Below are 15409 nucleotides of genomic sequence, written 5' to 3'. Positions count from 1 at the left end.
TGTTCTTTTCCCCACTGCAGTGACTCTGCCAGATCAGAAAGAGCTGTGGCTGCAAACACATGAACCAAGGAAATAAATGATCAGTCTCCCTTCTTGCAAGTTGGAAAGTTGTCACATATGGTAAACCAAGGGCCCTTCTAGTCCCTGAATTTAATTTTCATATCCATGTTCCCCTGTCAGTCCGACTCTTCAAATCAACCTTCAATAATCTGTTACCATATTTTACTGAGAAGTTTTATAACTGTTTTGGTTGCTGGTAGCTATTTAATTATAATAATAATCCAGGCCCTCTTCCATCTTTATTGTACTGCAGGGTCCTGAAGAGCACTCCCTTGGCCTGTCTGAACAGGAAATTAAACTGTATAGATAGGATGATCATGTCAAATTAAATGACTGAACAAACAAAAAAAACTACAGAAGAGAGGAAAGCTATCTTTGGGCCATGGAATTTTTTTTACTTCTTTATTATTCTAGCGTTAACTATAATGTTCATGCTTTTTCACAATGCACACAAAGAAAATTAAAAAGTCTTTTTAGATAGGAAAATAATAATTACAATCATAGAGACGTTCTTCACATCTCAACTACAAAGAGGTGCAGAATGTGTACCTTGGTGATACAAGCCCAGGAGACAGCGTTCCACCATATGATAGCAATTTACGGCCTAACAAAATGGGGCTCCAAGCAATTCTGTGGCATTCTGGTGGGGGGGATCTAGGGGTCACAAAAGCACCTACAAAATTCCCCCACCCACCCACTGAATTCTAAAGGGCTTCATCCACCTAATTCCCAGCCATTCTAGGTTCTTCTGGAATTAAATCATCTTCTTCTCTCTTGATGATATTTTATCACAAAAAAATCTTTGAAAGTTCATTTTTTGAGATTTGTGTATTTCAAAACTTCCTGACTTGTAAAGCAGGGAACCTGAAAGTGATATTCCATTCTCTGAATTTCCACCATGCTATTCTAAAAACAAATACTTTGCAAAGTGTTTTTCAAATTCTGTGTTTATAAAAACACTGGAGTTCTTCCGTATTTTTTAATTTATATTTGAAAATACATTATAACTATGAAGAAAACATGAAATAGTACAAGAAAAATTTGAAGTGTAAGTCTGTCTTTCACTTCAAGTCCCCCAACCAACATCCCAGTAGTAACCTGTACCAGTAGTTTTCTGTGAAACTTTTCGTATAGATGTATTATCTTTCATCTCTCAAACATAAAAAGAGAATTTTATATATTACTGTTTTCTACTTTGTCCTGTTCTCTTAATAAAGTATCTTAGAAACATCTCCAATCAATACTTACAAATAAAAAAAAAATACTTACAAATATATTCATTCTTTTAATCATTTACATATTAATCTACATATATGCATATTCTAAATTATTTTTAAATCCCCACAGTTTGGGACACTTAGAGAGTTTCTAATTTTTGTGAGTATATACAGTGCTATAATTAAGACCATTTTACATATATATTTTTGCACATATTTGGGAAAAGTCCCAAGAAATGTATTAAAAGTGCCAAATTTCTCTCCATGATTTCTACAAGTGTATGTTCTCATAAACAATACAAGTCAGTGCTGATTTCCCCATGTCCTTGCCAAACCTTTGAGTTATCAACTTTATCACATGTGCCAATCTAAGTGAGAAATGGGATTCTATTTTTTTAAGTGCATCTCTTAGATATTTTTAAACTATAATAAAAGTGAATGCACAGTAAAAATAACATGCTAAACTTCAACACATTCAACATCTCTGACATGTTGATTTATCCTGCACAAATGAAGCTACCTTCATCCTACAAATGAAGCTCCCCCTGACATTTTTGTGCACGTACTTGAACTTGGATGTGTGTGTATCACTCATTTTCCCACTTATTTTTATAATTCATACTTTCACATACCCATTCGTGTACAAACATTGTTCCATAGCCTTTATGGTCCTGGATCAACCATGCTGGACAGGTATCAGGGTTGTCACCCATCAGCCTGTGTGCTCACTGGATCAACCATGCTGGACAGGTATCAGGGTTGTCACCCATCAGCCTGTGTGCTCATCTCAACAGCATATTCCAAGATGCACCATCTCACAAAAACATCTTAGCAAATTTTTTAACTTGTATGGTACATTTTTTAAGATATTTGTTTATTTGGCCATACTGGATCTTAGTTGCAGCATGTAGGATCTAATTTCCTGACTAGGAATTGAACCTGCCCCCCCTGTGTTGGGACCGTGGAGTCTTAGCCACAGGACCATCAGGGAAGTCCCTCTTGTGGTAAGTTTGAATTGTTTTAATTTACCTGCCTTAGATTTGTAATAGGCTTACAGATTGCTTCTATTACTTGCTATATGAATGAGTTACCTATGAAATTTCATTTTTAAAAATAGCATTCTTAGATTTTGTGATAGTAAAAAAATATGAAAACAACCTTAAATCCCTTAGTAGAGAATCAATTAAATTAATTTGATTAATCCACTAAACCTATTATTATGTTACATTAAAATTAATGATATCAGTCCAAATAGGAGATAATAAATACATCTCTAACATCTATTGTTTAGTGATGAAGTACAGGATAGTTTTAGAATATTCTTTCATTTGTGTTAAGTCATATATACACATATGTGTATGCACACACACATACACACAAATATATAACTTAAATATTTATAATTTGGAAGCTTATATAAGATTGTCAAAACTGTAGTTAGCTCTGATGAGAAAGATGAGGACTAGGAACTAGAAATGGAAGATAGATTTTCTTTTGTGCTCTTTTTCCCCCATACATCTGTAATTTTTTAAAAAGCTAACTGTGTACAATTTTCAAACATATTTATGAATAATAAGAGGAGAAACAGGCCTCTGAGAAGCAAGCAGCTGTACACAAAGCCCATGTCCTTGTGAGAGAGACAGAGCTACATTCACATGTTCACCCCAAACGTTATTACTTAAGATAGAGTATTAGAAACTAGATACAACACGTAGGACATCCAGAAATAAGGATGGGCAGCACGAAGAAGAAACAAATTATACTTTAAAAGCTAAGAGAACTGTAAAAATGTACCCGTGGAGTATTGCTAACTCTATGTACATGGTTGTATAACAGATCTCTAGAGCTTTTTCATCTTGCATAACTGAATTCTAACCCATTGAACAACAGTGTACTATCTCCCTTTCTTCCAGCCAGCCCTTGACAATCACCATTCTACCTTGTTTCTGAGAGTTTGATACCTACCTCATGTAAGTGAAGTCGTGTAATATTTGTCTTTCTGAGATTTGCTAATTTCACTTAGTATAATATCTTTCAGTTTCATCCACACTGTAGCATATGCCAGAATTCCCCTCTTTTCTAAGGAAGAAAAATATACCACTGGGCATATTTTTTTTCTTCTCTATCTATTCATTCATTAATGAACATTTAGGTTGCTTCTAAACCCTGGTTGTTGTAAATAATACTGCAATGAATATGGTTTTGCAAATATCTCTTTGAGATCCTGTTTTCAATTCTTTTGGGTATATATCCAGACATAGGAGTACTAGATCATATGGTGACTCTATTTTTAGTGTTTTTAGTAACCTCCATATGTTTTCCACAGTCTGCATTGTTTTATAATCCCACAACAATATGCAAGGGTTCTAATTTCTCCACATCCTTGTCAACCCTTGGTATTTTCTGGTTTTTGGAGAGTGGCCATCCTAACAGATGTGAGGTGATATCTCATTCTGGTCTGACTTGGATTTCCCTGATAATAAGTAATGCTGAATATATTTTCATATGCTTATTGGTCATTTGTGTATCTTCTTTGGATAAATGTTTACTCAAGTCTTTTTCTCACTTTTTAATTGGGTTATTTGTCTCTACTATTGATGCAGTTGTTCTTTACACATTCTAGATATTAACCCCTTATCCAGTATATGATATGCAAATATTTTCTCCCATTTTGTAGGTTGCCTATTCATTTTGTTGATTGTTTCTTTTTTTGAGCAGAAGTTTTTAAGTTTGATACTGTCTCATTTGTCTGTATATTCGTTCTCTGCACATTTGGTGCCAAGAAATCATTGCCCATTCTCACATCATGAAGATTTTCTCCAGTGTTTTTTCTAGGAGTTTATAATTTTGGATACTACATTTAGGTCTTTCTTTAATCATTTTCAGTTAATTTTTTATATAGTGGAAGATAAGAGTCCATTGCATGTGGAGATCCAGTTTTCTCAATGCCACTCACCGTTGTATAGCCCTGGTACCCTTATGGAAGATTATTTAACCTTACACTCTAGAATTTATTTCTGGGTTTTCTGTTCCATTGGTCTATTTTTATGCCAGCACCAGACTCTTTTGATTACTGTAACCTTATAATATGTTTTGAAATCAAGACCTGTGAAGCCTCCAGCTTTGTTCTCTCTCAGGATTGTCTTGGATATTCCCAGTGTTTTGAGATTTTGAATTTTTTATTTTTCCCTATTTCTGAAGAAAATGCCTTTGGTAAGTGGTAAATGTAGGCATCCTTGCCTTTTTTCACCATAAGTATAATGTTAGCATCATATTTGACCTTTATTATATTGAAGCAATGTCCTTCTACTAGTTGATTGAGTGTTTATCATAAGAATGCAGAATTTCATCAAATGCTTTTTCTGCAACAATTGAGATGATCATGTGTTTTTTCCCCCCTATATTCTGTTAATGTAGTGTATCACATTGACTGGTTTTCACGCTGAATCATTCTTGCACCGTAGGGATAAATCCACTCGGTCATGGTGATAATCATTTTAATATGCTGTTAAATTTAATTCCAGCATTTTTAGAGCATTTTTGCATCAGTGTATAAGTTTGTAGGGCTTTTTTAGTCTTGTCATTTTTGTCTTTTTCGTTTTGTTGCCGTATCTTTGTTTGGAGCAGTCAAGTAATTTTTAATGTAAGAGAAAAGATACTTCAGCCCATGACAATGTCAAGTTATTATAAGAGTAATAAATGAAGTTTATAATGCTGATCCTGAAGTATCAAAAAGAGGTTAAATTGTGTTCAATTTCCTCTTTAAGAAGGCAGGAAAGTGCATTATTGCCTCTAACAACAGTTAACTTTTTTAAGGATCAGCATTTTAGGATTTCTCAATGACCTGAAAAGGTCTTTTTAATGTTAGTTTAATAAAAGTATCTCTGCTTTTCAACACCATAGAAGTTGTCCTCTACATCACAACTATTCTACATCAAAGAATGCCACAGAAACTAAACATACAGTGTGTTGTTCTCAGCCTAATTTACATAAGGTTAAGAAAGCTACAGATCTCAACACATCCTCTTGCATTGTAGAAACATTCACAGTTCCTAAAACAGTGTAGAGCACAGGCAGATTTGTCCAAGAAAACCTACCTATTTGATCCCTGTCCCTTTGGAGCTAAGAGTGATTTTATATACTTGTTTAGAAAGCATTAAATAGAAATTACCCATTAGTACTTCCGTCCAAAACTGCAAAATCAATTTTGGAATACAAAGAGAAAGAAATTTTTTTTGGCTTCTGAAATGAATTCTTTTTTTCCCTCCTCATTTAATATTTGTTTTGCTAATTCTTCTGTGTCTCTGCTGATGGTATTTACTGTTCAGTTGCTAATGTAGTTTTGGGTCTTTAAAGCTTTTAACCTTTCATCTTTGGTAATTCAAGTGGCTTTAAGAAATCCCTTTCACTTTCCTCATGTCCAAAAATTGATCTTCAATCAAATTCTCCTTCAAATGGCCCAAACACTTTATTACCTGTGGTGTACGCAGAATCAGAGGGGCCTTTCTGAACCGCCTACTTAACGATTAAAACATGCTGGTTAGTGTTATTTTTTTCCTTTCTTCTTTTTCTTCTGGCTAGTGTTTGCTTCTTTCCTCCCATCCTTCCTCCTTCCCTCTCTCTCCCTCTCTCTTTCTTTCTTCCCCTTCCCCTTCTGTTTGAGTGTTAGGAGTAAGAGGGGCAGAGAATGCTGAATGGATACTGAATATGTGATAGTTATTGGAAAAAGGCAGATCTCCTTAAGTCAAATGTTGTTTTTTCTTCGGTTTATTGCTTTTTAAAGAATTCATTACAGCTAATTTTGAAAACTTGAAATGCCTGGGTTTTTCAAATGGCTATGCAGTTTTTCTGAATCACCAAAGTAATCTTTGCTACAAATTGTGGTAGAAATTTTAACTGTGAAGTTATTTCCCGTCATAGCAAACAACTTAATTGAGAAGCTTGATTATCCCCTCGGCCTTCAAAAAATCCCAGTGTACCAAGAGATTGAATCCAATTTAAATTCCTTCGTAGAATAAATTCTTCAGTGATGTAATAATATCGTCCCATTTCCACTGATATAGAAAGTGTGGAAACACTTTTTTTTTTTTAACCATGACTCCCCTTTAAAAAGAAAATCCTCTTTTCAAAATTTTGCAGCCCATTTGCTCAAATATAGAATCTTTGGGTGTTTCTTTGGGGTTTTAATTATATCAATCTTTTTATAAAAGGATTTTGAGGTAGAGCCTAGCACATTCCATTCACGCACTGCAGTGATTAATTCCTATTGCTGCTCAGTCACTTGTTACTTTATTTTTAGGGGCAAATTTATAGCAAGTCCTGGATCACATGTACAATGGTATTTGAAGTATCTGCAGCTGCTTACATAGCAGAAGTTCCAGGCTACATTCCTGTTGTGAATCATAGGTTTGTGAGGATGGTACCAGTAGCAAGAAAAAGAATTAGCCTTATGGAAGTGTACACACACTTACATGTACACACACAAGTCTCCAGAGGATCCCTGTTATACAAAATTAAGAGCTTGCTTTAAGTGTCTTATCAGGAAGATGTCACCTCCAAAGAATGACATTTACATCTAATCAAGCATATTCTTGAGTCAAGAATCCTTGATACTCCAGAGTACATACATACCTATGTTTTGGTATCACAAAGAAATATGTCTGCATGTGTAGTTACGTCATACAGATGACCCAATCAATTGCTTCCAATTTTCAAATTCTATGGTACCTTATTCTTTACCATATTTCATCATGGAACTGCCACTGGGTGATCTGTATTGAAGATGTCCCAGAAGGTGCTGCTGCCTGTCATATGGTAATAGGAGACTTATCAAGACCTTTTTGTCCAATTACCGTAACCTGTTTACATTCATATGGGCTGATCTCACACAGAAATCACTGCAGGTCACAGTGTTCATAATGAAAGGTAAGCCTTTAGACCCTGAAGTTAGACAGCCTGTGCTTGAATTTCAGCTCTATTGTGTTCTAACTGGGTAGACTTGGCAAGTGCCTTCATCTCTCTAAGCCTCAGTTTGGTCTTCTGCTTACACCACTGGGCTGCTGTGTGAATGAAATGGGATAATGTACATTAAAATGGTCACAACAGTTTGGGCTCTTCATAAACAAGACGCACACAAGCTATTTTTGTTATCCTAAAGAAGTAGGAAAGAGGGCCTGTGCTTAGGTGGTGCTCTCCACGGCTTTGAGAGGAGAGGAAGGCCACCACAGGGACAGGTGCACTCTGGAAATGAACATGTGTCTCTTCAAGTAGTCTCCAGAAGAACACTTAAAATTTCTTGGTGATGGTATGATCTTTGAGGTTGGAGACCTCATGAGCAAAAAATGGGCTTTATCCCAAGGAAAAATGGAAAATTATCTCAGATGGAGGCTGGCTAAAATAAGGAAGAAAGTACTTTTCTAGACTTACTTGAGGCAGACTCCATGCTGCCTAAATTCACAAGTCATGTAGGGAAAAGTTTATACCCCCAAACAAAAATTATTCCATTTTTATTATTAAATATTTATTTATATTTATTATTAAATTAATACAAAATTATTACACAAAATACAATTCTTTGGTTGAGTTTGATGAAAGGGAAGGCTCACAGAAGAGAAACTCCCCTACGGGGCTAAGCATTTATCCTAGTTGAGAAAGGATTATGGGAAAGAGGAATCATAAAAAATACCATGAGCAAAGCAACATGTGGGAAAGGAAAAAGAAAGAAGCAGAGTGATAAAAGAAAACAAAAGTGACATGATTAGAGAATGCAAAAAAAAAAAATTTTTTTTTCATTTTCTTTTCTAATTGGGCTCAGAATTCAATAAGAATTGTACTCTTGCTCATAAGAAAGGGACCAAAGGAATAGAGATGAGTTAGAAATATCCAAAGACTAAAAGAGCATACTTTGAGATAGATTTCAATAGATACAGTTGAGGCAATGGAAAAGGATTCAGTCAATCCAAGGCTACATCTTAACTGTCATTCTCATAAACCTCTGTATAGATACTTGATTAAACTCAACTTTATTATATTTTGGGTGCATTGGGTATATTATTTTGTTCTAAATAAACACTCATTTTGAAACCCCTCAAATTATCACAGGTGAGTTAAAAAGCAAAAGATGCAACATTTAGACATCAGAAAACACAAGCACTATGCTCCCTAGAAACTAGGGAAAAAGATAAAGCAGAGATTTAAAATATGCAGAAAACACTGGACGTTTATTCACCACTTGTCTGAACACCCAGTTCCATCCAAACAGGATGTTTCATTAAAGAGAATCATAAGACTTTTTTTATGGTAGAAAAGTAATATTCTAAAGAAAAGTTTACAGAGAATAAGTGAAAAAAATGAAATATATAGGCTAACAGAGTGATAGAATTTTTATTGCTTGGTGAACAGAATTTAAGAAATGAGATCTCATTAAAATAAGAACCCATGTTGAGGGTAAAAGCTAGGGTATGTAATATCTTTGTTGTTGTTCGGTCACCAAGTCATGTTTGGCTCTTTGTGACCCTATGGACTGTAGCCCACTAGACTCCTCTCTCCATGGAATTTCCCAGGCAAGAATACTGGTTGCCATTCCCCACTCCAATATAATGTCTACCACTCTCAGTCCTAAGAAGTAGTTTTCATTGCCAGCCAATCTCAAGAAGTTTGGGGATTTTATACTTTCCTGTCAGGCCAATAAGCTTACATCAATTTCAGGGCCAGTTCAGTGTTTTTTGCAATAGATTGGTCCATGAGAGTTTAAGTCCATTTGATAAAACAATGGATTTGGATGAAGATTTGTTTCTTTCAAGACAAGAATCACCCAGTCCTGGGCCATTGCACTAACTACAGATGTCACACCAATATCATTGTGTTGATACTTTTTCCTCCCAGAGGCACAGTAATCCTTTTCCAGGCTTCTACCCAGCCCTGGGGGAATACCCAGTGATGCCTTTCCATGTTTTTGTGAAAAAAATACTTTAACTACAATTGGGAAATCCTGTTGTCACCTTTCCATGGCAACTTCTGCTTTTCACAGTGTTCACTTGTTAGATCGTGTTAGAATGGCCACAGGTTTGGGGGAGAATTTGTCTAAGGTATTGATTCCCAGTAACAAATGGGAGTGATTTTGCTCTTTGAGTGACATTTGGAAATGTCCAAAGACCTTTTTCGGAGAAGGCCATGGCACCCCACTCCAGGACTCTTGCCTGGAAAATTCCATGGATGGAGGAGCCTGGTGGGCTGCAGTCCATGGGGTCGCTGAGTCGGACGTGACTGAGCGACTTCCCTTTCACTTTCCACTTTCATGCATTGGAGAAGGAAATGGCAACCCACTCCAGTGTTCTTGCCTGGAAAATCCCATGGATGGAGGAGCCTGGTGGGCTGCAGTCCATGGGGTCGCTGAGTCGGACATGACTGAGCGACTTCCCTTTCACTTTCCACTTTCATGCACTGGAGAAGGAAATGGCAACCCACTCCAGTGTTCTTGCCTGGAGAATCCCAGGGACGGGGGAGCCTGGTAGGCTGCCGTCTATGGGGTCGCACAGGGTCGGACACAACTGATGTGACTTAGCAGCAACAGCAGTAGAGACCTTTTCTGGTTATCATTACTGGGCTCATATTATTGGCATCTAGGGAATAAAGCCCAGGGCAACTGATAAACATCCTACGATGCATAGGACAGGACCCCACAGCAAAGAACCACACAGTCCAAAATGTCAATAGTGCCGTGATAAAGAAACGAGAAACTCTGCATGAAAGGGGAATTAATAGAAGTTATACTTAGTTTAGATCTGGTGGATATTTGTATTTTGTTTGCAGCCCTTTCGTTCTTTGTGTAGAAATAATGCCCATAAGATCCACTGCACCTACTCACCCTGTATTGTGATTCAAAGGGGCAAGGCCAAAGGCTGTTTTGCTCTACAAAAGGGGACATGTGTCTTAAAATGTTCTAAGTCTATGGGTAATAGAGAAAGAGCAAGGTTTAGAAGGAACCAAAGCTACTCTGTGAAATTCTTCTAGTCTAGAAATGAAGGATTAGGTTCTCATCAAAACTGAGTTAAAAAGAGACAGTTCTTGTCAGAATATACTTAAAGAAGGAGCAAGTACGAATATGCACTCACTGTACATGTTTTCCTTTGTTGATGAGAATTGCACACAAGAGCTTACCAGAATCTCTATGTCTGTAGGTTACAGTTCTGTAGCAGTAAACTTAGGAGTTTTATGCATTTCGTCAGCAACAACAAAAGACGTATTTGCATCAAGTGCGCTAGAGGAAAGACTGGACTCTTATCCAGCCTCTCTCCAGAAAACAGTATTACAAAAATATTGTCCTGTGACGAGGTAATCAAAAAATATGAAGCCCAAAATATGTAGGAAAACAAGTATTACAGAAGTGTATCAAGCAGTGAGCTAATAAAAATGATGTTATACCTGTAAATTGTATGGTATTTGTCAAATTAAAACTTTTTCTCATTCACAACAAATATTCAGGTTCATAATTAATTTTTTTCTTTTCAATTTTTCTTTTCTTAAAGAAGGAGTCAATGATATATCAGCTTTAGATCCCACAAAGTCACTGTGGGCTTTCTAGTTTGTGTCACCAAAGAATTATGCTTGTGAAAAAATCCTGTGTGTGTGTGTTTATATGTGTGTGTAAAATATATGTATCTAACCTTTCCTTTTCCGCCAAGATCACCCAAAGCAGGTGTGCACTGACTTTCAGATTCTCATGGTAGCCTCTGACTGGTGTTCCTGAACCCAGGCTCCACTCCCTCACATCTGGTCCATCATCTCATAAACCCAGTTCCTCCTGTGAACACACCACATGCCCATAAACAAAGAGAAATGGCTCCAAACTAGGAGATGGGACTGTCCCCTTGGCAGCTGGCATCCCTCTGTCCTGGCCTTATTGCAGGGCCATGTCACTTCCTCTGCCTCTATCTGCAGAGTCCTTGAAGGACACAAGAGTGATCTTGTCTTCAGTATTGATCACGGTGGTGGCCCCCAAGCTCTGACCACAGTTTGGTGTATCTGCTTCATGCATTTTGTAGCCATAGAAAGCCATAACAAACAAATCTTGCTATCGACAGTGTCCTGAAACTTCATGGCTGCTTTTTGAAGAGTCAGCTGCGTTTTGCTTTTCAGCCTTTGCCAGGCACAGGTGGCTCAAGACTGGAATCTAGTCACAGAGAAACATGGGGCCTCCTACTGACTGGCTGACCTGGGTGATTGTTTCTCTGTCACCCACAGGAGGGATGATCTTGTGACTCAGATGGTAAAGAATCTGCCCACAATGCGGGAGACCCAGGTTCAATCCCTGGGTTGGGAAGATCCCCTGGAGGAGGAAATGTCAACCCACTCCAGTATTCTTGCCTGGGAAATCCCACGGACTGGGGAGCCTGGTGGGCTACAGTCCATGGGGTAGCAAAGAGTCAGATATCTGAGCTACTAACACTTTCACTTTACACCCACAGTACATCCCTAAAGCAGTTCTCTCCTGCCTGCTGGGATCACCACCTGACCTCTGTTCATCAGGCCACAGCTGTCCTGACATTGTCTGTCACCCAGACGTGGCGCTTGTAAGTACACGCAGGTTCAGGCGAGGAAACCCGCTCCCACACAGGCAGATGGGCCATGTGGGGAAATGCCTGGGTGTTCAAGGTCATGTAAGAGAGAAGAGGAGGAAATTAATGACTAAGAAGGAAGAAGGAAGAAGATTTTTCAAATAAGGGTGGGAAAGGAACTCTGTCTATGCAAATATTACAAGTAAAAAGAAAGCTGTTGACACATAATTCTTTTATACAACTGCTTAAAAGACTGAATTTCCCCATAGCGGTAATTACCTACATGTGTACCCGTGTGCATATGCACACACACACACATGTACACAGAGTCGCTCTTGCAGGAAAGAAACTGCTGTGGGCCAAATTACAACTAACAGCTGTAACATGAAAGAGCAATTAGTATATCCCAGAATTCTTACATTTAACTTTTAATTCCAAAGGTTGTTCGTTTGTTTTGCTAATAGGTCCCCACCTTGATTACAGGTTTTTGATGGACATTAATAGATGCCTAGATTTTTACAAGTATGTTTAGATTTCACAAGTCTTGAGTATTTAGTTGAGGAAACTCAGGCAACCAATGCTTTCAGATGCTAACACTTCCAATAAAGGCCCGAGGCTTTTCTTAGATTAACCAACAACAATTAGCAATTACAGTTCAAGGGTAAATGGAAAGTGAGTTCATTAATTGGTTCATTGCGCTGCTCAACTACAGACATTCCTTTTTCAGGCATACTTCTAAGAGATGCGTGATTTTTAAAGTTTGGAAATTCTCAAGTATCTGTGGAAAAACACAAGCCCAGAATTTTTTTTCTTCCCCAGAAAAAGTCAGCTTTTGATTTAGCTAGCAAAATCCTATTTTTCATGACACATTTATTTGTAACATTGATTCTCTTCAAATCTTCTTGAGTTTCTGAAATTTATAGCAATGTGCATTTATTATCCAGCATCAATGAGACCGATAAAAATTGCAATAACTGGAGAGAATATAGTTTACTCTCTTTGAACTTTATTGTTGGTTTGCTTGCCCCTCTTTCAATGTGACATTTTAACAACACTGAGAAATATAGATTATAGAGGCTTGGCCGAAACAGCAAATGTTTTCTCAACTAATCCCCTGAGAATTAAGCCATTTAATTTTAGTGTACAGAAAAAGTGATAAATGACTTGGGATTACACCTCAAAGGTGTAAACCCTATGCAGATGGGTTGCAAGGGGATTGTAAGAGAGTAAATCTGAACTGCAAATATGAAAGATTGTTCAGGCATTGACCTTTTGTACAGGCTAAGAAGCCACATATGCCTAAATGTCCATTTCAAACCTTGAGTTGGAGGCAGTGAATCAATTCATGTCAAAGCAGAATGAAATCTGATTTTAAAAATCAAATTATTCCAGTGATTTGGTTAAAGGTTACTAGTCAGATACGTTGAATAGCTGTGTTAAATATTATTCATCTCATGATAGGAATCAACTTTAATCTCTGTTTATTATATATGAACTATCGTAGCCAAGGACCAACGGCATAAAAACCCCAAGGCCAAGAGCACTTCTTGTGAACAGGCATGGTTGGCTATTTTCTTAGACTTGGAACGCCAAATACAATAAAACTCCAACATCCATTTGCATTCAACTTATACCACGCAGCTCTCAGGGAAATTCTATGGATGGTACAAATGTTTAGTGTCTTGTAATCCTTAGCAAAATGTACTGTATGCATTATTGCCTTTCATAAGTCCACTCCAAAACCTAAGTTAATATCATCTTATTATTGGAACATCTTTTTTTTTTTTTTAAAAAAAAAAAAAGGAAACCCACCCAATTTCAGCTGTGCTCAAAGCTGAGTTTCAGTTCAGTTCACTTGCTCAGTCGTGTCCGACTCTTTGCAACCCCATGAATTGCAGCACGCCAGGCCTCCCTGTCCATCAGGGCCAGGTTTTAAGATTCTACTCACATGGAAAAAGTCATAAGTTTATCCATGTCATATCTCATCGGCTTTCCCACCTTTATGCCATGCCAGCATTTACAGAAACACTTGTGGTTTCTTTAAAAGATTATGCTCATAGAATGTAAAATATAATTCACTTAAAGATAATTACATAATCAAAATCCTTTCATCTAAGGACACTCTGTCCAGTTTATAAAATGCTGAGAAGTCTGATTGTAGGTTTCACAGAATGTGACATTAAACTACAAACTCTCCTTTTTTTTTATCTCCCTTATAACACACAGTCCGATAAATTTTTGAATTCGTTAAGCCACTCTATTCCTTTCATTTTCCCACAATTAAGTTGTAAAATAATTGGCAGGATCATTAAACGTCCATATAAGAACTTTCTGTATTCAAAGGGTTTTGCAATCATTTATTTTACAAAGTACATTGTTCTGTAAATCAAGTTTTATCATGTCCAATGTTAGTCTAAGAACCATGTTCTACATGATCAGATTAACAGGTGGTATATCAGTTTTAGAGGCAAAGGTTGCTCTCTATTTGATATGTGTACCCGTTATTTATGTGTGTCCCTTTGACCTTTGTGCAGTCTAAGCTATGTGTTGCCTTCATTTTATCAAGTGCCAGAAGAATCCTAGTGCAAACTGAGAGAGGTGTCTTGAGTGTCATGCAGACAGTGCATGGAGAACCCTCATGGGCTCTGAGATCTACAGACGTTCAGGGCACTCAAGTTTTAGTATTTGCCACACTCGCTCCTCTCTGTTAGAAACTGGTCAGTCTTTATTAAAGTATGAACTCAACCCCAGTGACCATAGATGTGCTCTGTGCTGGACAAATATCCACAGGGGGAGATGCTGATATTTCCAGGTGACATAAACTAAACTTAAGAAAATGCCAGAACTTTTTCCTTTTTGGTCTAAAGGTATAGCTCACTAACTCTTTCTGCAGAAAAGAGTACAAGTTCAATGAATTCCTTCTTATTGTCTCCTATACCTAGAGAGTCTTCTTAGCCATTGATGCCAGATGGGTCTCTAAACTTTTTCCTCTCAGGACTGACATCTGTTCTCCATTAGCTCCCCCAGAGAGAGTCAAGGCAGCCCCAGCCCTCACCTTTCCCAGACCCCGCCTAGCTTGGTAAGAAGGTGGCTGCTGCAGAGTTGGGTCCATTTTGAGCCCACTGTGAATGGTAGGAGGAATAAAAGCAAGAATGCGATCTAACGCCATTGTTCCCTTGAACCACAACAGAAGGCGCTGCTAGACTCTGGTCTTCACAACAAGGGTGTCCCCTGAAGATAAATGCTCTTTTCCTTCTAGACAGTTGCTTCAGATCCCCCGACCCCCACTGTAGCTCATTCCTCAAGCCCATCTGTCCCTCCCTTGAGAAACCCAACATTCTTTCCTCCATCAGAAAGAGGAGAACTGCTTCTCAGTCCTTCCGGCATCCAGCAAAATCAAGCAGCACCTGCAGCCCTGACTGAAACATCAGCAAGGTCTCTTTGATGAGATGAGGGTGAGGAGGGAGAGATGGACCTTCCTACTGTGGGCAAACGTGAACGTGGAGTATTTATATCCCGTTCAGTCTCCTCACCAGATTTCCTTACCAGAAATGTCAACTAAAAAGAGGTCAACAC

Source organism: Bos javanicus, chromosome 12, assembly GCF_032452875.1.
Source record: "Bos javanicus breed banteng chromosome 12, ARS-OSU_banteng_1.0, whole genome shotgun sequence".
Lineage (NCBI taxonomy): Eukaryota > Metazoa > Chordata > Mammalia > Artiodactyla > Bovidae > Bos > Bos javanicus.
This window is presented reverse-complemented; position numbering follows the sequence as displayed.